The sequence below is a fragment of the Pogoniulus pusillus genome, chromosome 16, assembly GCF_015220805.1.
Source record: "Pogoniulus pusillus isolate bPogPus1 chromosome 16, bPogPus1.pri, whole genome shotgun sequence".
NCBI classification, from domain to species: Eukaryota; Metazoa; Chordata; class Aves; order Piciformes; family Lybiidae; genus Pogoniulus; species Pogoniulus pusillus.
In genome coordinates, this window is record NC_087279.1 from 16,726,190 (window position 1) to 16,753,625 (window position 27,436).

At 46.1% G+C, this 27,436-nt stretch overlaps 1 long non-coding RNA gene across 2 annotated transcripts in view; it reads right to left on the reverse strand.

Annotated features, from left to right (window-relative positions):
* Positions 1-423: 423 nt before the first annotated feature.
* LOC135182229 (uncharacterized) overlaps positions 424-27,436 on the reverse strand; it is a 28,777-nt gene continuing 1,764 nt past the window's right edge. Inside the window, exons 2-6 of one of the 2 annotated variants that reach the window (XR_010305111.1) lie at positions 26,816-26,954; positions 26,531-26,691; positions 25,524-25,627; positions 1,680-1,799; positions 424-557 (exon numbers count right to left, since the gene is read on the reverse strand). This is a non-coding gene — a long non-coding RNA (uncharacterized LOC135182229). Of the gene's footprint in view, positions 562-1,679; positions 1,800-25,523; positions 25,628-26,530; positions 26,692-26,815; positions 26,955-27,436 lie in introns of both variants that reach the window. The other variant, XR_010305110.1, reaches the window with a different exon arrangement.

Genomic DNA, 27,436 nt, shown 5'->3' on the forward strand with positions numbered 1-27,436 from the left:
TAGTCTGGAAAAGAGAAGGCTCAGGGGTGACCTCACTGTTGTCTACAATTACCTGAAGGGAGAACGTACTCAGGTGGGGGTTGGTCTCTTCTCCCAGGCAACCAGCAACAGAACAAAGCAACAGAGTCTCAAGTTGTGCCGGGGGAGGTCTATGCTGGATGTCAGGAGGAAGTTGTTGCCAGAAAGAGTGATTGGCATTGGAATGGGTTGCCCAGGGAGGTGGTGGAGTTGCCATCCCTGAAGGTGTTCAAGAAAAGCCTGGATGAGTCACTCAGTGCCATGGTCTGGTTGAGTGGCTAGGGCTGGGTGCTAGGTTGGACTGGATGATCTTGGAGGTCTCTTCCAACCTGGTTGATTCTATGATTCTCTGAAATCCCTTTAGCACTCCCCACAAAACCCCTTCACATCGCTCCTTACCTTCTCCCCTTCCCAAAGCCCAGCAGAGCCCTACCAGCAGCTTCTCCACCAACACTCAGGCAGTACCCTGGACAGGTATCTTCCACATCCAATTCAGCACCGAACCTGAACCCCTTCAGTTCTTTCTGGAACACGCAGACCTATCTTCAGAATGCCAAACAAATACATTAATTGCTTTCAATTTATCAGCCTCCCATCGTTCTGTCTAATTACCATTCATCTGGAGTTTGTGCTTTTTAATGGTTTATGAGTATTGTTGGTAATCTTTTAATTTCTCATTACAAACAATATCTTGCACGCACGATGTGTGAAAAGCCCTAATCCGATAAATCAAGCAAGAGCAAACGCAGTTAAAAGGGAAGGGAAAGAAAAAAACAAACCAGTGGAACAATATTTGGGGGTTTATATTATTTCTGCCAGTCAATTTGTAATTAAAAGTTGGTACTTTAAAAAAAAAACACAACAAAACAAAACACCACCACCACACAAAAAACCAACACAGTTGTTGCTGTGAAAGCCATTATCAGTCGGCATTTTCATATGAATACTGCTTTAATTAATTAGCAGGAGTAAATACATTATATATCAAAAACCGCTTTCCCACTGAACCCACACGTTCCAGAACAAAAGGCTTAATAAACCATACAAAAGAGGGACAAATTAGCTGATCCCACCCTCCCTTTTCAGGTTTGGAGTCTTTTAAAGTTCTCCAAGGTTTGGTTTTGTTGGGTTTTTTGGTTTTTTTTCCTCCCCACACTTGCTGGTTTGGTGTTTGGTTCTGTTTTTTTAATACATTGTTTGTTTTTCTTTAGAAGTGTGTGAGGGGTAGGGGGGGAGAAGATGCTACACAAACACAGAATGTGCCATTCAAACTAAATAATTTGGAAATCAGTTTTTGTTGGTTCTTAGAAACCAGAAGTGTTTACGATTATTAAAACCCAAATGTAATTACGATCACACACAACATGGTCCCTTTGGAACAAATTATTTTGCTGAACATGAAGGGGTTAGACTCTGATTCACAAAAGGAAATGATGTGTCTGAAAAATTCTTTTGTCTAAGGGCTTTCCAGAGACTGAAGACAGCAGGAGAAAATTCTCCATTTTCATCAGTTAGCTGCAGAGAAAGTGTGGGTGAACAGTGTCATTTCAGACTAAGACTCGTGATAAGAGCACCTTAAACCCTCACTGCCATCTCTTACCTCCTGTGCCTTTGATGAAAAACAAGGGCCCTGCAATCTCACTAGCAAGCATATCACTCACCTCATCCTGGCCTTCTCTTGCCAAATTGCTGCAGTGCTGCAAGCAGGGTCCATCATTGGTAAGGAGCAGAAAGAGGAATGCCACTTTAGCTGGCTGACGGCTGGGGCCAGGGCTGCGCTCCTGTAAGACAGTAGGTTGAGGAAAGGCAACCTGGTGGTGCAACCACACACACAGTTGAAGAACCTGACCTAAGCAATGAAACCCAACAGAGTGAGGCCAATTTCATTAGACTAACCTAGAGAGCTGGAATACACTGCACAGTGATGAACAGCAACTTCAGCAGGTCAAACTTCATCACCTCTGCAACAGCATAAACAGATATTGGTCAACAGGTGAGGCCAAGGAGAGCAAATGTCAGACTGAAAGAAGAGGACTCTGGAGAAAAGGAATTGCCCAAGGGACAAATTTTTTGCATATCCTTTCCATGACAGTACTGGAGGTTTTCCACTGAAAAAATGCCTCAAAAAATAAATATCAACAGTAGAAAGATGACTACATTGGACTGGCTAATTGTGTGGCTATTGACACCACTCGCAAGCAGCCAAAACTTCACTGCCAAGAAACCCAAGGGTGCACTCAGCCAACAGCAGTTTACAGTCATCAACTCCAACCCGCTCCAGCCATTTTTCTTTCTCCTCAGCTATTTCATCTCTCCCACTCAGTCCTGACTCCTAGCCATTTTCCCACTTGTCTCAGATACTCAGCATACTTCTTCACGAAGTAAGCAGCAAGCAAGCTTCCTTCTTGAAGGAATTACTGAACCCTCCTCCTTTAATGGTCAGTCCCAACCCTTTATATTCTGCCCTTCTTCAGCTTTCTCTTCCCCTGTACACAAATTGGAATGTCTTGGAAAGGGGACAGAGATTTTTGTCCTGATTTGTAACTTTGCAGCACCAGGCACACCAACAGGGCTGTAAAGTGACCAGAATACTTCAGGATGATTTAAGAACCGGGATGATTTTGAAGCTCATCCTCCTAATCACCCAGTTCCTTTACACTGTCACACTGCAACAGCAAACTTCTTCAGCCTTTTCAGACAAGAAATGTTCATCTTTACACTTTGCTTTTCATCCAAGTGTCTCTGCTCAACCCATGTGATATCCTGTGTCCCAGCTTTGGTCCCTCATACGCCAATTCTGAGTCAAAATTTGCCCAAGAGAAGCATCTCCTCCTTTGGAGAGCCAGTATGACCTGGACACCAGAACACTGCAACCTTTCTGAGGAGAAAGAAGTCATGCTGCTAAGCAGTTGTTGGCTTTCTGCATGGGCTCAGAGACCAGCACTGCTACAATCTTACTCAGGTGGCATAGCACCTCACTGTGCTTGAGTGATTGCTCTCCTGGTCATGTTTTTAGCATGATAAGGCATTTCCTCACTTGCTGCTCAACGTGGAGTCTTGTTAGGTACCATTAAATTCCACCAGGATCCCACCTGCAAAGGGCACACAGCTCAGCAGACAAAGGAGGCGCCTGTGCAACTCATGCTGATGAAACAGCTCAGGGTGGGATGCCACAATCAGCACCGTGCCGTGGGATGTCCCAGCACAGAGAAGTGTGTGCCTCACGCAGTGCAGGCATTCTTTTCCTTTCCTACAACTGCATTGATTTTTATCATTGTTATATTTGGTTCAGCCACCCATCTGGAAAGTTCCTGCCTCCCCTGGCCCCCATAAATAACCAAACCAAGCTCTAACCAAAGGCAGTTGACAGAATCAGCCCCATTGCCCTTTGGCAGTTCTTTCAGGAATTTCTAGTGTTTTCACCAGTCAGGAAAAGGCTTTGATGCTTTGGAATCAGAATTTTATGAAGATCATTTTGTAGGGTTCAGCCAACTCATGAAGTGTCAAATGGGGGGCACTCTTTCATCTCTACACTGGATAGGGAAAAGGTCCTCCCTCTTACGAGAATGAGGACTGGAGAGGGGGGAAACAGAGAGATGAAGGTTCAGCTATAGAGGGGAGGGTTTCTTTCCTCTTGGTAGAGCCCACCCACCACATTCCCATCATACTGATTGCTGTAGTTCTATCTGTCTGCTCTCCAGGCTACATCAGATAAGAGGAGAACTGCCTGTTCACTGCAGTTGGGATCCTGTGCTGTAGGGGCCTCCCAGCCACAGAGCCAGGCACTTCCTCATGCTCCTCTTCCAACTGCCTTTTTCAATGACTGATGTGATGCTAGAGATGCTGTCAGGAAACCTGCTACATGCAAAGAATGAGACAGTAACCAAGACCAGCCTAAGGAAATTTTATCTCCTACTTTGCACTTATAAGCACCTGCTACAGAAGAAAGCTAAGAAACCTGTGTTCACTCAAAATGTATGTGCAAATTCCTACCCAATCATGCCCATGCTGCTGAGGGCTTGGTTGTCATTTGTCCCTGAACTAGTCCCAGTGTGGATGGCATTTCACACACACCAAAGGGCTAAAATCTGCAGGTCCATTACCTCAATAATTGCTGATATCAGTTGTTCAGAAGTTGCAGACACCAAATAATGTCTGATAGAACTCAGAAAGGCTTCTGTAAGGCTATAAGCCACACAGCTCATCTTTATCTAGCAGCTGATATTAATCCACCTGGTTCAGAGCACCCAAGTTGCACAGTGATCGCTTTTGCATCCTCTCTTGCAGATGGGCAATGCTGCATTGTCCCAGTTCATCTGACTGCAAACACAAGCTTCTTTGTCTGGGTACTTTGATCAGGACAGATGAACTCAGCAGCTACTCCTTCGATGACTGTCCTGTACACTGTGACCTATCACTCCCAGCCCTTGTGCACAGCAGGTTCACAATCGTGCATGTGCGATTTGCAAGCACCAGCCTCTCTACCACCCAATCCACTGTGGAGCATGCAGAGCAGTGGAAACACTGAGAGGCTCCTCTCAGTCTGCCATTCTCCAGAAGAGGAGGTTGTTGCTCCAACCTCAAATTTAATCTGGACTATGTCATAACCACTGCAGCCAGAGGGGTGTTTATGAAACAAAGTGTGTCCAGTTTTAGGCTCCCCAGTTCAAGAGAGACAGGGATCTGCTGGAGAGAGCCCAGCAGAGAGCCACAAGGATGACTGGGGGACTTGAGCATCTCCCCAGTGAAGAGAGACTGAGAGACCTGGGGCTGTTCAGTCTGGAGAAGAGAAGACTGAGAGGAGATCTCATCAACGTGTACAAATATCTGAGGGGTGGGTGCCAAGTGGATGAGGCCAATCTCTTTTTGGTGGTCAGCAGCAATTAGAACAAGGAAAAACAGCTACAAACTGGAACACAGGAGGTTTCACCTCAACATGAGGAGAAACTTCTTTACAGTGAAGGTGAGAAAGCACTGGAACAGGCTGCCCAGAGAGGTTGTGCAGTCTCCTCCTCTGGAGACTTTCTAAACTCACCAGGATGCATTCCTGTGCATACTACCCTAGGGGATGCTGCCTTGGCAGGGGAGTTGGACTCGATCTCTGGAGGTCACTTCCAACTTCTAAGGTTCTGTGATTCTGTGAAAGTCCAAGCAAGACTAAAAAAAGCTCATCTTGCTGGCTTGTCCACTGGTTTAAGTTACTCCCCAGCCTAGCATGTTAACAGCACCTTTCCCTGCATCCAACAGAAACTATGATGTATCACATCACAGTATCACATGAGATACTGCAGTTGTCTTATATCACACAAGATACTGCAGTTGCTTCTGCCTTCTTACAGGAGAGCTAGCAGTAACACCACAGTGCCCCAGAAGACATGCAGACAGACTAAAAGAGGTGTGAAGACCACAAGCAGGACACATCCACAGCTTTCATCCCTCTTCTGCATAGTAGAAGCAAAAGGCAATATCAGCAACAGTCTCAAGGGAAATTACAGCAAGAAGAATGACCCTGATGATATCCTCCAACTTGATTCAGTCATGTTCTTGCCACAACCAAACATGAGTGGAGGCCAATGTAGAGGTCATTAGAGGTCATCAAAATCACGATCCAGCATAAGGCACGGAGACAGCATGAACACACACAGCTGGTGGGGAGGGCTTTTGGGACAGAGGGCTTCTGCTCTATCTGCATGGTGTTGCTGAGGCTTAAGTGGAGAAACACAGCAAGACATTTTGAGATTGTCATCTGTCTCCAACGTTGTTTTGCAGTAGCACAGCCTCCACCACACCTGAGAACATGAAATGACTGAATACAGGCAAAATGTCCTCTCAGCCAAACTAATCCAACACCAGTGAATTTCACTGGCAAATCACTCTTTGGTGCTGCTGTATCAAATAGGTTTCTACACATTATGTCTTTCTGGTCTACTGCTAAAGGTAGAAGACTCAGGTGCTTGCAGAGCTGGAGCAGGTCTGCCTCCAGTTTCCAGCTCTGTATGCATGACCTTGAAAAAGTCGTTCAACTCTTCAATAGCTGAGCTGTTTAACTGCAAAAGAAGGCTCTCGCAGCTTTTAGCTGTCTTGTCTGTTTAGACTGTAAGCTCTTCAGGGCAGGGACTGTCTCCTATTAAATGATCATAACTCTCACTTGATGAGGTTCTTCTACACAGCCAGGGCCCTCACAAAAATGTCACAAAACAAAGGCTTTCTACTAAATTCTGGGGAAATCCAGATTCTGATCCAAAACTGTCCACTGGTTTTCCCTGCTGAAAATGGTGCTGAATCCCTTGGTAAAGTGTATATGGGGGGGGGGGGGAGAGGAGAGAAACTCCTTGTAATTTAAAGAGATTGCATAAAAGAGAGTTTAAGTCCTTGTGGCTGTATATTTCTTTTAATTAGTTTATGCAGAGTGCATTTGCATGGGAAGACGCACAGCGTGTGGACAGACTTAATTAGGAGAACAATACGTTCCCTCTTAAGATAATGACTTGAGGATTATGAAAATTATAATTCCAGATCCATCCACAGGTCATTCGAGGTTCAATATCCAGCCAACTTTGAAAATGCATCGAGGTCAGCAGTTTGGATATTGTCAGTGAAGTTGCTTGATTTTACTGCTGCTTAAATGATTAATTATGAACAGCAGCTGCGGGCATCCCCCAAGTTACACAATAGCCCCAGGACTTGCTGCGTTTTGTGTATGCCATCAGCTACTCTGGAGAGGCAGATGTGCTAAATGGGGCTGTAAGATTCACTGTAGTCATCTGCCAGCAGTCTCCTTTAGAGCTCTGCTCCTTACTTTCCCCAGTCCTTTGCCTTTTTTTTTTCCTGGGTGAGGAGAAAAGGAACTTCTGTCTTTGCTAACAGATCTTGGTAGCTGGAGAACCAAGGCAATTAGAAGGGTGTTATAGGACACAGCTCACTAGCCTGTGTGAAATAAGACACCCCATGTGGCATTTTAGGGCAAACACTACAGGCGACTGAGCTAGAGACATCACTTAAGTGCACCTAAGCTTTAACTCACAGTTGACGTGTGTGAAAAGGTATCTTTTTCTGGCCCTAAGAAATCCTGATTGTTTAAAAACTGCTCAAGCTCACAGCAGCTCTGTTCAAATAATCTGAGAGCCCATGCTGCTCCTCCTCTTCAAAAATGGTTGCTGTTAGGGTACACAGCCCCTCCTCCACAACACAGCCTCCTGGACCAGGGCAGCCTTCTGTCCCAAAGCAGTACAACTCCAGCTCCCAAGACCATGGAAGCTACTGTCCTTAGACCTCAACGACCAGAAATCTCATGCTTCACGTTAAAAAGCAGAGTCACATGCACAGTTTAGGAGGACATGAACACCTCTTTCAACATCCAAACCACAACTCGTTTAGGAATCACAGCAACAGCACCTTGAGCATCCTTTCCTTCCTCTTGTCCTGCAATCATAAGGCAAGCTTTCCACTTTGCCTTCCACTCAAAGGCAAAGGCTGTGAACAAAACCATTTCTTTGGAGTAGCAGCAGCAGCAAAAGATCGGCGATACTGTTAGGTATGTTGTTGCTTTTATAGCGGAGGAAAGAGCACTTCTAGAGGGATGTGGACAAGAGAGCTTTAGCTATGTCTCTCCCACTGAAAATCTCTGATTTAAGGTAGGCAAAAATAAAATTAAAAAACCCATCCACATGCCAGATCTTGAAGGGAAAAAGGGGGGGAGACAGTAAAGGAATGGCTATTTCAGAGGATGATTTTGTGGGCTTAGTACAACTCAGCCCAGTGACTAAATGCCCCAGTCTTTGCACACCTCCCACACTTCAAACCAAGAGTAAGAACAGTCTGTCAGCCCCAGATGAACGGCACCTCTGCATTGGCATTGATGATGGGGAAAATCCTGACTGGTCCCAGCAGCTCCCTGCTCATGGCCAGTCCATTGCAGGACTCCCCATGGAATCCTTGATGGGGATAGCTTTCAAGATGGGCACTGCCATTCCTAAACCGCTCAGGTCACAGATCCCTGTTAAGAACCATAGAATCAGTCAGGGTTGGAAAGCACCACAAGGATCACCTAGTTTCTACCTCCCTGCCATGGACAGGGACACCCCACCCTAGATGAGACTAGCCACAGCCTCATCCAGCCTGGTCTTAAACACCTCTACAGATGTGTCTTCCATCTCCTCCCTGGGCAACCCATTCCAGGGTCTCACCAACCTTATGCTAAAGAACTTCTTCCTAACATCCAGTCTGAATCTACCCATTTCTAGCTTTCTTGTAGGCCCCCCTAAGATAATGAAAGGCCACATTAAGATTACCTTGGAACCTTCTCTCTGGACTGAACAGCCCCAACTCCGTCAGTCTGTCCTCAAAGCAGAGGTGCTGCAGCCCTCTGATCATCCTCACAGTCCTTCTGTGGACACACTCCAGCACATCCATATCCCTCTAGTCATAGAGGCTCCAGAACTGGATGCAGTACTCCAGGTGGGGTCTCACCAGAGCAGAGGGGGAGGATCACTTCCCTCAACCCACTGGCCACACTTCTCTAGATGCAGCCCAGGATCTGGTTGGCTTTCTGGGCTGCAAGAGCACACTGATGGCTCATACTGAGTTTCTCAAAGGGGCTCTCAGGAGCTTGTGAAAAAGTTTCTTCTTTGTAAGAATCTATCTAAAGCAACAGATGCTCAGGTCCCTTTCTGCAATAACATTCCATTATGGCAAAGCAGAAGCATCAGTGCACGTAGGAATGGAGTTCTCAGTGAGGGCAGTTTTGGAAGAATCAAAGGGCTGGGCCAGCAGTCTGCTGACCTCCAAGACACAAACATCCCCCAAACTTATCCTTGCTATCTTTCCCTTTTTAAGGGCTCCTGAGGCCACAGAGGGTCCTCAAAGCCAACCACAGCAAGTGAGTGCCAGCCACGGCAGCTGGCATCGCTTGTGCAGTAGTACATGAGGCTCTGCAGAGCTGAGGGGCAGCTCTGGCCAGCTGTCCACCACACAAAACCACAGGCAATGCCTAGGCAGCACACCAATCCCACCACATCCATGATCAGAGAGCCCAGCAAAGTCCAGTTACTATGGAGATGAGGAGCAGGGGAAAGAAATCAAAATGTGTTATTAAGTATGGGATGAGAAGAGAACAGTTCCTCAGCTCCGCAGGGTCAAGAGATACAGTTTGTGAGCATGGGTCATTACTCAACCTCTGTTTTGATAACATGGCACCAAAACCACACTAGGCACTGTATAGGGCAAAGAAAGATGTCCCTGCCCCAAAGAGATTACAATCTAATTCCAATTTTACAGCCATATTTCAAAAGCACAGTGAGATCAAAGTCCTGCTCTCCTCCCTCAGGCACTCAATTCTCTCTGGTAGAATATATCTCAATTCATAAATCAGAGATGCAGCATGTCTCAGGGAATGCTGCCATACAGGACACATACACACACAGAGGAAAAAAAATAGAATACAGAGAAGCCAAAGGCAGTCCTTTAGTACTCAGGAGAATAATCCCGGGGTGAAAGAGAAGGGGAAACATACAGTAATTATCTTTCCATTACCGAAGCAGACTTTTGTCTGGCTGCATTACAGCCAGCAGTAACAACATGCGACAATAATCCATCACACTCTAGAGCAGGACGTTTGTTAAAAGAGCTCATTCTAGCAATTAAACTTCAGGAGACATTAGGTAAGGTGATCTGAAAATACCTTAAAAATGAGAGCTAACATCAGGCTCGTTTAACGAAAGGACACCTTGAATTAGATCAGCAATCCCAAAGGGGAATCCCAGCGCTCAGTGCTTTCTGATTCACCCGCAGATAGCACCGGCTGCATCAGGGCCCTCTTAAGCACACACAGCAGCAGTAAAAACTGTTTCCCAAGCACTATCCCAAATGCAACATCTAAGGGTTCTCCCTCCTCCCCGAAAAATCTGCAATTCAAACACCAAATTTGCCCCTGAACTGCTTAATCTGCAAGCTCCAATGATCTCCCTGCAACGGGATGCGCAGGCAACAGATGTTCAGAACGAGAGCTGGCAGTTTGCAGCACCTGAACGTGTGACTGGGAGCAAGACAGAAAGGATGCACATTGCCTGGGAACATCTGATAATGCCGTGCCCTTCAGAGTCTGCACCTTGGTGAAAGGGGCAGGAGCAAGGCTTAGAAATCACCAGAAGCTTTCTTCTTCTTCCATGAGTCACTCCTGCTTCGAGGAGCTGCAGCTTTGATTATTAACTGGGCTAGGCAGCTAGATATTTAAATGATTCCCAAAAGTCATTAAGAGCCCAATCAGATAGGCAGTGCTTGACTACAGCACAGGAATGCAGAGAGGGAATTATTTGCATAAACTGTGCTTTAGAGAAAACCTCCATGTATTTTATATACCAGGGTACAGGGGAATCTGATTTAGCTGAGAGGAGAAAAAGAAGCTTAAGCAATTGAAGGGGCCACATTAAACACGGAAGAGAACTTTAGAAACCCAATCAGACAAAAACAAACAAAAAAGCCCACTGAACAACAAAAAATGTCAGCTGCCAAAGGCAGCAAGAATAACAAAATATAGTGTCAAAGTGCTCTTCTCTGTTCTCTAAGCAACAGGCAGCTCCTTTGGATTTCTCCTGAGTTTCCAGAGAAAAAGAAAACAGCCTTAAAGTCAAAACACTGCCTGAAAATGTATGCCTGATCAGAAGATCATAATCCTCCTGTCTTCTGTCCCAGCCTGAGATCACTGAGGAGAGGCAAAGGGGTAGGTAAACACAGAAAATTTTAGTCCAAAGTAGCTTTACATTCACCTGGCCTCTGCAACAGAGCAATGCCACTGACTCTTCACCCATCAAAAGCTCAAAGGCAGTGTTCACTGGACTTGCTTCTTATGGGAAACGTGGGGTGGCAAGAGACCTCAGTACACCTGGAGACAGGATCAGAACAGAAAGTCATCTTCAGAGACTGGCAGAGGGTTCTCTAGCTTGGCTGCTGCTTTTCTGGTGCTTTGTAACTCATCCCACATCTACATTACACCCAGCCTAGCTGGCAGTTCTTGCCCCATCCTGCACAGCTGGAGCTGCGTTTAGGAGCTAGCTCCTGGGACAGGGAAGTAGAACAGGACACTGCACAGGGGCTCATTTGACTGAATAATGCCTAGCACATTGCATCCTTCCCTTTCTAGAGCCACAGCAAGCAAATCTCTCCCATACCTGCAAAAAGCCTCCTCAAACTCAGGCTGACTTGAAAGCTGGACTCAGCCTGGAATTTGTGACAAGAAGGGAGGTGAGAGCGGCTCTTACAACACTGCTTGGGGAAAACTTCTTTGGAAGCAAAGAGCAACCAGCAACTCATACTAACTTCCCAGGCAGAAAACAGGGTGTCATCTGCAGAAGTCAGTAATCAGAGTAACCTGGGACTGGCCACGAGAACTTTTTACCCATCCAGCCTCCTCATGTGTTAAACACAGCTTGAAGTAGTTCACTTTCTAGATGCAGGCATGGGAGCTGCCAGACGAAAACACAGAAAGAAACTGCCATAAGGAGGGCAAAACTATTATTGTGATTAGAAACCAAAGTCCTCCAGTGCAGTTATTTAATTAAAGCATAAATACAAACGGATAAGTGCCTAATGAGCCAGCTCTACACAGTGTATTTCTATTCCTCTGGAAAAGAACAATGCTCAAACCAGTTGCAAATAACAGTCCTCTCTCCCAGCTCGGTTTTCCCTGCAATCAGGAATCAGGCTGCACAGTAGTTTGCTGACAAATTGGTTCATGTTATGAAGATAATGAAGGCATCAAATTACTTTGCACTCCTTCCCCCTGGAAGCAGCCAGGCTCTTGCAGAAGGAGATTGCCAGGGTTTTATTTGTGCGTGCATGTGTGTGTCACTGGCGAGAAAACAAGCCCCAGAGGCCTGTCAGCCAAAGCAGGATGGCTCCAACCGTTGCTTGCTGGCAAACTCCTGCTGCTGCACTGACCTCCTGGCTGGGCACTTGTCAGTGCTGTGAGGGAGGTGAATATGGCAAAGGCTCACAGCCCCTGAAAAGTAGTTTTGTTTTTCCTTCCAGTACCCATGGAGATGCCCCAGGTTGTTGGGTGACAGCTTACATGGGTCCTAGAAACCATTCAGTCATGTCAGGGCAGCTTTACTCTAGGTCTAACAACTCTGCTCTCCAGGAACAAAGCCTAAAGCAGCATATCCAGCACAGCATTTAACCAAGGAGCTGAGTAAGGTTAAAAGCTGGGGAGGGACTTTTTAGGATATCAGGGAGTGACAGGACTAAAAGGAATGGAGCAAAGCTGGAGATGAGTAGGTTCAGACCGGACGTGAGGAGGAAGTTGTTCAGCATGACAGTGGTGGGAGCCTGGAATGGGTTGCCCAGGGAGGTGGTTCAGGCCCCATCCCTGGAGGTGTTCAAAGCCAGGCTGGATGAGGCTGTGTGCAGCCTGCTCTAGGGTAGGGTGTCCCTGCCCATGGCAGGGGGGTTGGAACTAGATGATTCTTGTGGTCCCTTCCAACCCTGACTGATTCTATGATTCTAAGGTTATCCTCAGAACACAAGTACTTGGCTATATCACAGCCTTTCTGGACTGTGGCTCTGGAAGTTTTTTCTGCCTCTGTTTCTCTTTCTGCCTGGTAAAAAGAATTTAAACTCCTTTGAAGCAAAAGGATAAGAGAGAAAAAAAAAAATATTCCTACCCTGAACTATTGTTAATAAATAAAGAAATAAATTCTGAACAGGTAAGATTTCAGGAGACTAGATCCAAACAGCCTTTTAAAGCCCCTCCAGCCACTGTGAGCATCAACAAGCCCAGCAAAGCTCTTTAGTGATTGTAACAAACATGTCAGGCTTCACCCTGCAATTGATTTGCTTTTGGGAACAAAAGTTAAGCTCTCAACCTATATTTCATATATAATCAAGCAGCCAAATCGGCCTTTTGATATAGAACCCAGACCAGCCCCTGTGTCTTTATCTCAGAGAGCAGGAGGGCCAAGAAAGCTGCAGCCGGGGAAGTGGCAGTTTCTCTTTATTATCCTCCCCGATCATGCCCATCTTCTCATCTCCCCTATCGAATTTCTGGACCTTCTTGATAAAAACAAAACAATTTAAGAGCACGCTCCACAGGAAGCACAGAAAGTTACAGATTGAGCAATGCCTGGGAAGCCCTCTCGAAAAGATGCAGCCATAAGAAGGGTCTGTGAGCAGGAGCAGTGCCAGAGCAGTGTGCAGCCCCTTCCGCTGGCACCGAAGCATGCCAGAGCCACACACCCTGGCAATGCTCTCCTCCCTTCATGCTCACCAACACCTTCTGCACCGACATCACCCACTGTGCACTTGGTCATGCTGATGTTTTCTTTCCTTTCTCCCTGCCCTGCTTTGGGAGCTTCCTGACACAGCCCCCTCCTCACTGTGGAGTCAAGCAGAAGAACTGAGCTGTTTCTTAGGGAAAAGGACTTAGTTTGGGGGTTTAGGCCTTTTGGAGGGGATTTGTTTGTGTTTTAAAGTAGTCTCTCCATCAAAGCCACTTTCATCATTGTTTTTGTTTTCTTTAAACCGTTCACTTTTTCTCTCCTCCTTTGCTGAGTTTATGGTTTCAACACCAGCTTCTGGGACTCCCTTCCCAGCGCCTCTGTCCTGCTGCGTGCGATGCCCTCCATGTGCCGCTGCAGTGGTGCGTGACATCAGCCTGACAGGGGAACTGATCCACTGTAACAAGAAGCACACGGGACACAAAAGCAGGATTTTTGTTTTTTTCTTCTGCAGCTGGATCAGTTCCCTGAGATGTTTCACTGCACAACCTCACAAAACTGTGTGGTCAGCACCAAGGGGCTGGCTGCTGCAGGGTGGGAATGCCTCCAGACCATGATGCCAATGAGCAGTTGATCAGATGAAACCACATCTTGCCTTGGCTGGCCTGTGCCTCCCCTCATTCTTCTGCAAGTGAGCTACAGTGTATTGTCTTCAAGTCAGCAATTATGTCTGCTTATAAAGAGCTTATAAAGCAGAGCCATTTTGATGAACCTAGGCTTTTTACTTTAGCCCCTTGTGGGACATTCCAGGTTTAAGCTTCCCACAAGGATCAAGGAAATCTGAGGATTTGGTTTAGATGCGTTCTATAGCCAGCCACAGAAGTGAGCGAAAGGATTCCACCCATCTCCGAGAGGTAAAAGGGATTTATGTTCAAATTCACTGTTTAGCCCTCTGTGAATACTTCACAAATCAATTTGTTTTTCACTCGCATGAATAACCCACAAATCAACAGGCAACAGGAAATTTGAAGTTGAGGCTGGCACCTCCATCCATAATTCTTTCTGTCAAGGGGAAAGAATAGGAGGAAAAGACCTAAAGAGCATATTTTATAGATCTGGGAAAAATTGGAAAGAAGGCTCTGCCAGTCATCCACAGCCTTATCCCACACAGACCATGTCTCTTGTTACAGACCAACACGCTACAGCACTCATAGTCAATGGGCTGCATTCACAGATGCCAGCCTCGAAAGCTAGATCAGCAGAAAGACAAGGATTTCTCAGATTATCTGTTAATTCTCATGCCAATTTCCCACCACTGCAATTTGCTTTCAAGCCAGCACTTAAACTTTTCTTACTTTACAAACTTTTAACCTTAGAACAGCGATGCAGCGCTGGAGCCAACACCTTGCCTTGAGATACCAGTAGGAACACTGTAATGCCCTTCCCACTGTGTTGCAATATCCTACCACAAAGATATGGGGAGGGGAAAAAAAAGGGCAATTTTTTCCTCTCTGAGAAAAGGGGATTTAATTCCAGATGATTGTGTTGCAAAGGAACTATGCTAGTTTGATCTTGGCCAACTAACTTGGGCTTGGATTTTTTAGTATTTCACAAGATGTGACAGTTTCAGCACTTCCCATGCCCCAAGTGAAACTTCCTAACCTAACACTCACCAAAGACTGGTGTTTGCTTGGCTGTTGGAGGTGTCAGGAGGTTTGGGGGAATATTTTGAAGTGTGTTTTTAAGTGTTGCTTGAAGTATCTTGGAAATGGGTAATCTGTCTGATGTCTGACACCTGCTAAAGGGGCTGGTTGTTAGGTAGGATTCCGCCAGTTCAGTCTGAATCAGTGCCTAAAAGATACAGGCATCACAAATGCTTGGAGGCAATCAGCAATGCACAACTTCCTGGGATTTAAAGAACCTCCATTTTAGGATTATTAATTCCAAACATGTTGCTTAGAACGAGCTATTTTATATCATCCTCTGAAAGGCACCCCAAGCAGAGTGCCCAATATCCCTAGGAATTGCTTAGAGCCTCAGAACAGTTCTAGGGCAGATGTTTTCCTTTTCAGACAGAAGCACTTAAGGCCCATGCATTTGTATTTCCTGTGATCCTACATATTCACTTAATGCACCTTCCTCCCATCCTCGCAACATATTTCACTTTCCCAATCCCAGCAGCCTCTCCTGACTGCAGCAGCACTCTTTCAGGTCAGGTACACTCATGCAAAAGTCTGCCAAGTTCTTGGGAACAAGACACTGAGGACTTTTTCCATGTGCCCAACAGGGTCTAGTAGCATCAAAGACTATGAAATTCACTTCAGCTGAAATACAACAAGAGAAGCCTCACCCTAAGGTTTCTGACAGCAAAACAGGCAGAAAGAACCCCCAACCAAAACAAGCAACCTTCAAAACTGAAAGCAAGGAGGACTTGCTTGGTATTGCTGTTTACTTGAAATCAGAACAGGACTGATGAGACTTTCTGAAGGAGCTGAGCACTCAGCATCATTACACCTCGCATTTAGTCCAGCATGAATTCCTCTCCTATGCAGATGATTAGAAGGTACAAAGGTTGTTTAATTAGCACCTCATGTCATGCCTTACAACGTGTACTCATCGTCTGGCAGCAGCCAGACAGAAGCACAAACGCACAGGCACATATATCCACAGAGGCACATCATCACACCCCCCCACCCCAACACAGCACAAGTTCTTCCTATGCAATTATAGCTGGGTGCCTCCTAATTCTGATCTCTTGAGCATTTAATGCATTTGCTCTGGGGTCTACACAATCCTGCTCTAATTTTGCCAGGGGCCTTTGTATCAAAGGCCTGAGCTGTGTGAAAGGTGATTTAGCAGAGATGGTGTCGGTGATTATTTTCAAAGGAACTGCTGCAGCCCCACCACGAGGGACACTGCAGCCTCCAGATAGGGGGCCCTTATCATATTTTCTATTCTCAGATAAGATTATGTTTCCTTTTTTCATCCTCCTTCCTGAATCTTCTTGATAACAATTGGGGGCCAGTTTAATCATGGAGGTTGAAAATAACCAAAAGGGTTCCTAGGGTAGTGCTAGGGAGGACAGAGAACAGAGCCAGTTAGGTGGGGAGGAGGGAGAAGCCTTACTGGTCACAAAAGTTGGGCAAGAGCGACAAAGAAAGAGAGAAAGGCAGGAGCAAGGGGGTTATTTCAAAGGGAACAGCTGTTAAACCAAATGAAAAGCACATGCAGCCAATGTTCTTGTGGTCACCCATCAAAAACAACAACAAAACGAGTTGTTCACGCACCCATTCTGTGGTCTAAACAAATTAGAGTGAAAACGGGACCGGGACAGGGAGATGGATGACCTCAAAACAATAGGGACAGGCCCTTTGTGAGAGAGCCCTTTCTGCTGCTGCTGGGGGGGTTTCTAAATGCTAACAATATCTTTGTGATAAGACACATGGCTTAGGCATGATGTCACTTGGTTCCAGGGAGCCGAACCCGACCGCTGGAGCTTGAATCTACTTGGACTGAGCATAAGAGACAGGAGGCAGCAGTGAGCGCCCTACATTACTGCCCCAAAAAGAGGACCTGGAGTTGGAAGGGTGAAGGAAGCTCTGTAGCTCTGCCCAGGGCTGGCCATTGCAGGGCAAAATGGCAATGTTACAGCGTGGTGAATTCCCCGGTGTACGTTCAGGACGGGGATAAAAGGTGCTTGAATGAGATTTTCTAACAAACATCAGGCTGACCTAGTCCACAAGGACACCATCTTCTCCAGGTCCATTCTGAATCAGCACCCTGAATGTTGCATCAGAAGGTGCCAGGCTTTGAGAGCAGCAGTTAAAGGGCAGGAGGTGGGGAGATAACACATTTCAGATGTGTTATAAATCAGAGCTGTTCGTCACCTGTTGTTACCCACCCCTCCTTGTTGCAAAAACCCCAAAAAGTCCTGTTCTGTGCTGCCAGCACTACCTCCAAACCACCCCTCAATCACCAGTGTGTCTATTGAGTCAGTGCTGATGTTCCCACATGCCAAACCACAGGGGACTGTTGATCCATCTTTCTGTAAAAGGAAACTGTTCTGTCCTGAAGGACAGTTTGCAGTGAGAGACAAAGTGTATCTAAGACACTAATGCAAATCCAGAGGCATGTCTTGATTTCCCAAGCTTGAAAATTTTCCCTAGAGGCAGCCTGGAGAAGAAGAAACTTTTGATATATTGCCACCTCAATATGACACTGACAGGGACTGGGCCAGCAAGAGCAATCCTGGCTGTTGTCTACTGATATTGAGGAAAAAGGTCTGCATTTCCAACTGCAACATTTGGAGGCACCTAGGGATCAGGTCACACATGATGCTAGGATGATGTTAGGAGGAAGTTCTTCACAGAGAGAGTGATTTGCCATTGGAATGGGCTGCCCAGGGAGGTGGTGGAGTCACCATCCCTGGAGGTGTTGAAGAAAAGACTGGATGAGGCACTTAGTGCCATGGGCTAGTTGATTGGATAGGGCTGGGTGCTAGGTTGGACTGGATGATCCTGGAGGTCTGTTCCAACCTGGTTGATTCTATGCTTCCAAACACCAGTTTCAGCTCATGATGTCCCCTCTGAAGTCATGCACAAGTTGCAAGTGCCCATCAGCCTGCTTTTAGCCACTCAGTAGTCAAAGCTATGTTTTCTCCAGAGCCTGACATTTGAGGCTAGAACCAAACCACAGATCCACCTCCTTCCAGCCAGTCCCAACCAATCTGCCAGAGCAGAGCACTTGTCCTCAAAGGCACTCTCATGTAGAGTTCAAAGCCAGGCCTGTCTGACTGCAAGGCAGTGGATGGCAGCTTACCACAGAGTTCTTGGTAATAAAGTCTATTTGAAGACTCTCAGTGAAAAGTGTGTTCCTAATAAAGGATAACATTTCACGGTCATTATGCGATACACTTAACTTTAAAAGGAACAAAAATGCTGAGAAAGTCATTTTCTGAAAAGGGCTCTCAGATTTCATTACTATGGGTCAAGTGCCTGGGGAGAAGAATTAAAGAAAAACACGAACTTGTGCACAAATTAATTAAAGATATTTCCACTAATAAATTGTCCCTGTATCCCAAGGCAGAGCCTTCCCTTTGCAAAACATGGTAATAGCCAAGCTGTGGGTTTTCTACACCAGGCAAGCGGTTCAGCAACACTTAAAATCAAATGGACAGAGTTGGAGGTGTGAAGTTTGGGAATGGGAGAAATGGGAGGGGGGTCTACAAAAAAGCTGGGGAGGGACTTTTTAGGATATCAGGGAGTGACAGGACTAAAAGGAATGGAGCAAAGCTGGAGATGAGTAGGTTCAGGCTGGATGTGAGGAGGAAGTTGCTCAGCATGAGAGTGGGGAGAGCCTGGAATGGGTTGCCCAGGGAGGTGGTTGAGGCCCCATCCCTGGAGGTGCTTAAGGCCAAGCTGGATAAGGCTCTGGCCAGCCTGATCTAGGGTAGGGTGTCCCTGCCCATGGCGGGGGTGTTGGAACTAGATGATCCTTGTGGTTCATTCCAACCATGACTGATTCTACGATTCCTTCTTGAGCCCATAGAAAATTTCTGGTATTTTAGCACATTTCTAAGAAAAAGAAAAAACAAAAATCTGTGCTATCCTCTGAGAGGATGACCTTTTCACTTCTTATTTTTCCTTGATGCAGCCAATTTTTTTTCCCAAACAAGGTCCACATTCTTCCCCCAAAATCGTGAAGGAGCCTGCTCCTTTCGGTGCAAAGCTGCTGTAACACGAGAACATTGCACCACAAGGGGAAAGGAAACAAAACAAAAATCCCAGAAGGAAAAACAGAATTCACTGTCAGCAGCTTTCTGAGTAGTAGGCCTGACACAGCCCAATGATCACGAGCCTCTTCCAACCACGGGAACAGCTACCAGGAGAGGAGCTGTATCTAAGCAGCTGAAGAGCAACATTAGAAGGGCAGCAAAGTGTCCAGCGTCTAAGCGAATTTCAAAGCATGGCCAAAGGTTTTTCGTCTTCTTAAAGGCTTTTATAGTCTACAGGTCCACTTTCAGGGCAGGACACCCTCAGCCCTCAGGTCTGGGTTGTGTTGAGGCTAGCATGCATTGCTGCATGCAAATTGTTGCCTTGTAAGGCGGTTTGTACCAGAGCTAACGATTGCATGCTCAGGCCTGTCTCGTCGTTGTTCCCTGGTATCACCAAAGAAAACTGAAAATGAACTTAATTTTCTTCTATTGCTTTGATATTCTCACATATGTTATTGTCTGACTGCTCAGAGGCACTGGAAAGCACTTAAGGTGTTTTCCATGGAAGGAAAGAGAGGTGGGCAGATTTGCAATTCTTTTGCAGTCCATCTTCTCTAAAGACCAGCACCCCCTCCAGTCACTACTGGTCTACTCACAGATGAGAAGAATTCGCTCTCCAGAGAAGGTAACCAAGAAGTCAAAAGAATGAACCTCTCAGATACATAAATGCGCAAAACAGCCCTAAAAGCTGGGATAGTTTGTTTGGTTTGTATTGACCTGATCCTATTTGAACAACCCTGTTCTCACACACCGATCAGGGGCTGAAACAGAAGGAAACTGCTTCAAGCTTATCTTTTCCTTTATTTTTTTTCCCCCATCCCCTTCCCCCCCACCCCCCCGACCACTTAAATTTCACAAGCACCTGAATCTGATCACAACTTCCTCTGCCCAGTGTAAAGTTTAGTCTGAGAGAGCACACATACCACAATACGTTGGGATAATATTAATGTATAGTATTTGAAGCCCCAGGGCCTGTATGTTTCATTAATTTCCTCCCCATTAAAGCAAAATGAGGATATCCTGTAGAGAGTTGCAGTGAACCATTCGGACTCTGAAACTCGTCCTGACCCTGCTAAGAAAAACAGACAGAAGAGGAAAAGAGCAGCTGATGGCAATACAGAGCCACCCAAACGAAACACAGGGGTTCCTTGCTCAGCCCTCCTTGCACTACTACCGTGCAAATATTTAGCTTAACAGGATGTGAAAAGCTGCTCAGCAAGCGTTAAAAAAATAGGCACTGATTTCTATTTGTTTAAAGCGCGAAACATTTCCCGTACATTCTTTGCAGTGCGTTAACCTCAGGCGCAATTTCCACCCTGGGATTGAGCAAGCCAGGGACCTGGGCTGCACACGAGTAATTCAGATTACTGCAGCTGCCTGTGTGTGGTTGGGGCTCTCATACTGATCCTTGCTCCTGAACCCGCTGTATCCAAGCTCAGCCAATCCCTCCGGGGCTGGCATCCCAAAGAAATCACTTCTTCCAACAAGGCTGGGCACTGTGGTAGTCCATGCCAGCCTGTGAAATGGCTCTGTCAAGTTTAGAACAGATCCAGCAGAGCCCAAGACCTTCAAAAACACCCTAAATCACCTCCCCTCTGTTCCAGCATCTTGTGTTGGGCTTGACCTGGGCTGCACACGAGTAATTCAGATTACTGTAGCTGTCTGTGTATGGTTGGGGCATGCATACTGATCCTTGCTCCTGAACCCGCTGTATCCAAGCTCAGCCAATCCCTCCAGGGATGGTATCCCAAAGAAACCACTTCTTCCAACAAGGCTGGGCACTGTGGTGGTCCATGCCAGCCTGTGAAATGGCTCTGTCAAGTTTAGAACAGATCCAGCAGAGCCCAAGACTTTCAAAAGCACACTATATCACCTCCTCTCTGTTCCAGCATCTTGTGTTTGGTTTCATCCCTCACCTAGATCTCTCTCATCTCCCCTACCCAGTAGCCTTGGTGCCCAAGCCCTGCCACAACTCACTTTGCCCCCTGACTCACATGGAAATGACTAGATGAGGAAATTTTCCACTTTGGACTTGAAAGCAGAGATGTAAGCACATGGATTTTATATGCAGGAAAGGTTTGGGGTATTTTTGTGGAAGACAAGGTCCAAGTTCCACCAGTTCCCTGGAATCATAGAATCAACCAGGTTGGAAGAGACCTCCAAGATCATCCAGTCTAACCTAGCACCCAGCCCTAACCAATCAACTAGACCATGGCACTAAGTGCCTTATCCAGTCTTTTCTTGAAGACCCCCAGGGACGGTGACTCCACCACCTCCCTGGGCAGCCCATTCCAATGGGAAATCACTCTCTCTGTGAAGAACTTCCTCCTAATATCCAGCCTGAACCTCCCCTGGCACAACTTGAGACTGTGTCCCCTTGTCCTGTTGCTGGTTGCCTGGGAGAAGAGACCAACTCCCACCTGGGTACATTCTCCTTTCAGGTAGTTGTAGACAGCAATGAGGTCACCCCTGAGCCTCCTGTTTTCCAGGCTAAACACCCCAAGCTCCCTCAGTGCCTCTTCACAGGGCTGTGTTCTAGTCCTCTCACCAGCTTTATCACCCTTCTCTGGACACAGGACAGTTCCAATATCTCAACATCTCTCTTGAATTGAGGAGCCCAAAACTGGACACAGCACTCAAGGTGTGGCCTGACCAGAATAACCTCCCTTGTCCTACTGGCCACACTGTTTCTGATCCAGGCCAGGATGCCACTGGCTCTCTTGGCCACCTGGGCACACTGGCTCATGTTCAGCCTGCTACCTACTATCTTCAAGTCATGCCTGAAGTGATCCCCCAGGATAGCAGGGTGAAATGCAGGGAGCCTGGAGACCGGTTCTGCTCCAGAAACTTGCCACAGGCTTCACAGCAAAGGTACTTCTTGTACATACATTTGGAGCTGTTCTGGGAAATCAAGGACTTGGACTGGTCTAAATTAGCTTCTGCTGACATCAGCCATGCTTCAAAAACACAGCTGGGAAACAAATTTCCTCTTCTACAGCCCACTCCAACACCAGCTCTTTGAAGACCTAATTTCAACCCCAAGTAACAGCTCTGTCCTGGTCCAGGGACTGCAGGTTAAAAAGCATATTTGGAGGCAGCATGTTGACTCTTCCAGGCTGCAAAGGATGCTCTGCATATCCCTGGAATCATAGGGCTTTTTTGGTGCAAGACATAGCCTAAACTCAGATATGGGCAGGGAAGGTGTCCTGCACTTCTCTACACAGAATGAGAAGAAGTCCCCTCCATACTCTTTCCCTAGCTCCTGTCTTTGCATTGTGGTGCAGTCCCAGAGAACCTGACCTCTGCACAGCTGTTGCAAATGGTGGCAGGATTCAGGAGCAGCTTGATGACAAAGCTACAGGGCAATGTGTCTCTAAGACATCAGCCAGTTAAAATAATCCCCAGCATGCACTCCCTAACTTAAACAACTCACCTGGACCAGATTACTAAGGAATTTGGCTAACAATCCCCAAAACCTTCAGCTCAGTATCTCCTATCCTCTCCACAAACCCCTAACTCTAATTCATGGTCTTTACTTTCAAAATCAATACACCTCTCATGCCAGGGGTTCATAAGAAACATCCATTTGTGTTTGCCTGAACCTCAGAAGTGAAGCTCATTGTAGATAAAGCCTCATTTCCTTATTTTCCAGGTTCCATGACAGTAGCTGCTCTTCACTTCTCTGCTTTTGCCCAGCTCCTTCTAGCAAGCCCCAGCACATTCTTCTTACATTTTACTTTATATGTCCCTTTTGCCAGCAACTTCCATCCTCTTCCTACCTCAGAAGCACCTTCTTTTACCCATTTCCCATCGCACAACTCAAATGCTCGCTTAAATTAGAAGTGGGTCTGAAGAAACAAGGTCAAATCCAGATTTTGCAACATTTCTGTGGTATTTGGCTCCTGAGCAGTCATTTGGGCCCGTCTCTGCTTCCAGTGCCCTAAACTGCATGAAGAATTTGGCCTTTGGGCATTACAGGAATGCACACAATGATGAACCACAAAAGGCTCCAAGCGCCGTATAAGCGCCAGTGATCGCATTTGCACCATTTAGATTTGCAACAAGGACTTTTATGCTTCATATTTGCTTGTAAAGTGCCAAGCCCCCATTTGAGACCATTCTGCACAGGCCTATCCCTTCAGCCAGCTCTCAGCAGGGTGGGAGCAAGGAGGTGGCCACACTCGTGATACAATATGCAATAGCCTGATGATTACTAATATTTCTTAATAAAACCCCACAAACCCACATTAAAAAAAAGCAACAACCAAACCCACAACACTGAAAGAACACAGCCCCCAGCTCATGATTTGAATAAGAGGGAGGGAAGAAGGTGTGTGTGTGTAAGGGGGGGGGGGGGGGGGGGGGGGGAATTGTCTTAATTAAAACTCTCCCTTTCATCCTGGTAATTACATTCAAACAGGCAACAGCAGCAGCACTGCCGCTTGTCACCGTGCCAGAAAAAGAAATTGATTTGATCACCAGGACATCGTGTTGCATTAAATAAAAGTCTTAAAAATCTGCCAGCAGGTTTGGGTTTTTTTTTTTCCCTCTGACTGTAATTACTTCTAGAACGCTGCAAAGAAGGGTGAAAACAGAGAGAAAAGAGAAGAAGAGGAGGAGGAAGGGGACCCAGTGGCAGATAATACGCCAGTAATGATGGAAACACCTGTAAGCCAGCGGAGATCTAGCGGCTATCAGCTCTGGCTGCATTCCATATCCATTAGCTACAAGAGGCTGCTTGGGCTCCAGGAAAGGAGGGTGTTAGCCCTGACAACTGGTGAAAAGCTGATGAAAACATACCAAAGGGGCAGTCACGGCGCTGCCATTTGATAAAGAGGGGGAAAAAAAAAGAAAAAGAGAGAGAGAGAGGGAGAGGAAAGGGAGAAAGAAAAAAAAAGGAAGGAGTAAATCAGTCTAATTAATGGCTTTGCTCATTTATCGGGGGCAAATGCTAATTATTCTTTTTAATCACTTTTCTGCCGCAGTTGCTCATTCTTTCTCTCTCTCTCTCCCTCGTTTGTTTTTTTTTCTCCTGCCAGCTCTGCTTAGTGAGAGAGGCTGGTAGAAAAGCAGTCTAAACCTCAGACTTATAAATAAGGAAAGCATAAGAGAAAACTAAAGAATGGGTGAAATTATTCATTAAATACTTTCAGGCTTCTCTCCACCTAGAAATCTCCAGCACCCTTGGCTGGTTACCTACCTACCTTCATGACCTTCCAGTAAACAAAACCCAAACCAACCCAAAATGAAGAGCAGCATTTGACAGAGAGGCTGGAAGATGCTGTGAGACAGCTTTTAAAACCATCCCTTAAACCTCTGAGCAGCTGTTCTCATAAACCACATTTCTGTCCCTTATTATTCACCGACACCTGCATGAAAGGCTTTTGTTCATGTCACTCTATAGAAAACATCTCTCTACTGGTAAATCCAAGAGCTCCTGTATGTGAATATCACTGTTTAACTTTCCTGTCCTTTTATCCACAACGTGCAGAGCCTGTCAAAAGCAGTGAGCAATATTGGTTGCCTATCTCCAGACACCTCAAGAGCCTGGCTTTGAGAAGGCAGCAAACACACCACCTTCTCAAGCCTCTTCAAGCTGGTTACTCGAAAAAGCCACTAATTACCACCATAAATCTTGTTCTCATTCATCAAGTGGTGAGCAGAAACTTGGCTTTTGGTGACCAAAGAGACCATAAACACAGGGACTAAATCTGCAAGCAAACCCACAGACTTAAAGCAATTCAATAAAACCACCCAGCAAATTGTCAGAAAAGGCAAACCCAAGCCCTTGTAAGCGTTTTGCAGAAGCAAAAGTCAGTTTGCAAACAAAAACACTCCATTCAGGACAGCCTGCTTGGAGTAACACATGTGATGAGCATCAGCAAAGAGACACAGATGAAACACAACTGTCAGTCTGGACAGACAGTACTGGAGAGCATATGCAAACAGAGCTGCTCTGCCAACACAGCCAAGACCTGAGATCCTGTTGCTTCTTACCTTTAATCTGCAGAAGGGAAGACGTTACTTACACCAGCAAGCCAGAAAGAGCCATGTAACCTCCCCCCCTCAGGAGGAACACTACCCATGGCAGCAGATCCAGGAGGACACAGGCGAGCTGCTAGAGGAAACTCCAGCTGCAGAGCAGCTTTCTTTGGTCACAGTTTAAAGGTCTCCAATAAGAATTTAATTCAACAATCCAGTTGCTGCATAGTAAATCCCTTGAGTACTAGATGTGTGTCTTGATAGCTGCTAAACCTCAGTAAACAAGTCCTTAATCATCCATTGGTAATTAATTAGCAAACAATAACTAATTGCAACTAGATAGCTTCTTAGATTCAAGACAGTTGTTTTACATAAACCAAATACATAGGTCCATGAGTTACACAAACACGTTCTAGCCAACCTATGTGCAGGTTTCTAAAACCCATTTGGTTCCTAATGGCAGAGCTTTACCAGTGAAAGCCGTTGAAAGGAAGCTGATTTCAGAGTGGTGCAAACAATCAGCATCTGTGACAGGTACTCACCAAGCACTCAGCCAGCTGAGAGCAGAAACACCACCACTGGGACCACGACCATGGATAAGCAAGCTCAGGAAATGAAAGCCAAGAGCCTCACACTTAGCAAAAGGCTGAAACAAACATAAATGATAAATACACAAGGAACTTGTACTCTAGTACACTTGCAGTCTGTTCCATGAAGAATTACTCCTTGAAAAACGATGTCTCGCTTTGATGCCGGCAGTAAGTCAGACTTCTGCCACCAATTATGAAAAGAATCAAAGCTTTTCCCCCATGAGTCTCATTTTCAGAGTTGACTTGATAACCTCTTAAAAACCAAGCAAAGCCCCAAACCAAGCCAAAGAGATCTTACTGCAGTAAGAGAAGGCAAAGCCCTAATTTGGCATTGCTATACTAACAATTTGGTGAAATCAAATAAAAATGTGTGTCTTTTGCTCTCCCAGGTTGATCTGAATTATGGTTTTCAAGCCCACTAATCCTTTTGTCTCTTTGCAAATACCCTCAAACCTTCCCTTCTCAGCTGTGCCATTTGTTTGCCAGGCAACATTTGCAGCAAGTAGAGACGATGCTCTAGTAAGGTTTTGTAAGATCTGGTAAGGTACTGGGGGTATTCCAGCACATCCTGAGGAGAAGAGATTGTTTGGAGTCCAGGCAGGTTACAGACACTTGCAAAGAGGTTGCATTTCTGTAAGCACAGGACCAGATCCCATCCATCTTACAGACTCTGTGGATTTGTGCCTGATTAATGCCCAGCTTTGCATTTGCTTTTCTTCTCTCTCTCTCTGATGGAAATTACTGATCACAGCGTCCCAGGCCGTCGTGTGGGAGACAGGAACAGCAGCTGTTGCCTGCGCTACCATAGCCCAGCCCTTCGTACACCTCCCTGTGCTCACCAGGATGGACATGTGTCCATGGCTACCCATGTACTGTTGATTTCCCCTTGCCTTTTTAGGGCCTCACCTAATTTCATCTGGCTTTCTCTTATGGCCTCCCCTAAAATTACATCTGCCCACCTAGAAGTTAAGGTGAAGTTTGCATGTCACCAGCAGAGTTGAGCTGCAGCAATAGAAGAGGTTTCCCCTTTCTTCCCTGGATTAGCAGTGCAGCTTGACAAAGCTTCACCTTCTCTCCTCCGCATTCCTGTTATGTCTACTTGCATAGCTCAAGGCTGAGGCTGCAACACAGGAGTTCATAGGCAGGGAGAGAAAAGAAAAGAAAGATGACTCTTCATTGAAGAGATATGAAAGAGAAGGAGCAGGTTGGGTAGAGAAAACACTCAACGACTGTGATTTACATACACAACTGAAAACCAGTTAACAAAATGGTTTGAGATCCAGTCAGATGCTTCAGGTTTTTGTTGCAAAGAGTCTGCATCCCTGTGGCATGGCCTTCCCAGACGCTGTACTATCCATGGTTATGAGACTATTTCATCCAAATCTGCAAACATGCAAAACAGATCATACAATGGGCTTGTGCTGAAACACGTTAAAGCCTACAACACTACAAACTCCCCCTGTGCAGCTCAACCAATAGACCTTGGCTGCCCAAACTCCTGCAAGGAGCTGGCACCCAAGTTCTGTTACATGACACAGGAGGGGGAGGCAAAAATCTCTTCTACACTGCAACCTTTTATCTGCTCACATTTACCCACCCTGGCAAAAGCTGGAGTCGAATGGAAGTGGAGGAACAGAGGGTGAGATTTTTCATCTCAGTTGGGAAGCAGCAGCAAATTTCATCTCACTCACCTGCCTCTTGTACAAGTAACACCCCTTTCAGGTGCATGGGTGTCCCCCCCCCACCCACATGCCCTGAGTGTGTGTTTACAAATGCACCATTTATATATGCACCACAAACCCTCCCACATAGAGAGCACACAAGGAGAGAGATTTAAAAGGAAAATATATCTTTCTCTATATACT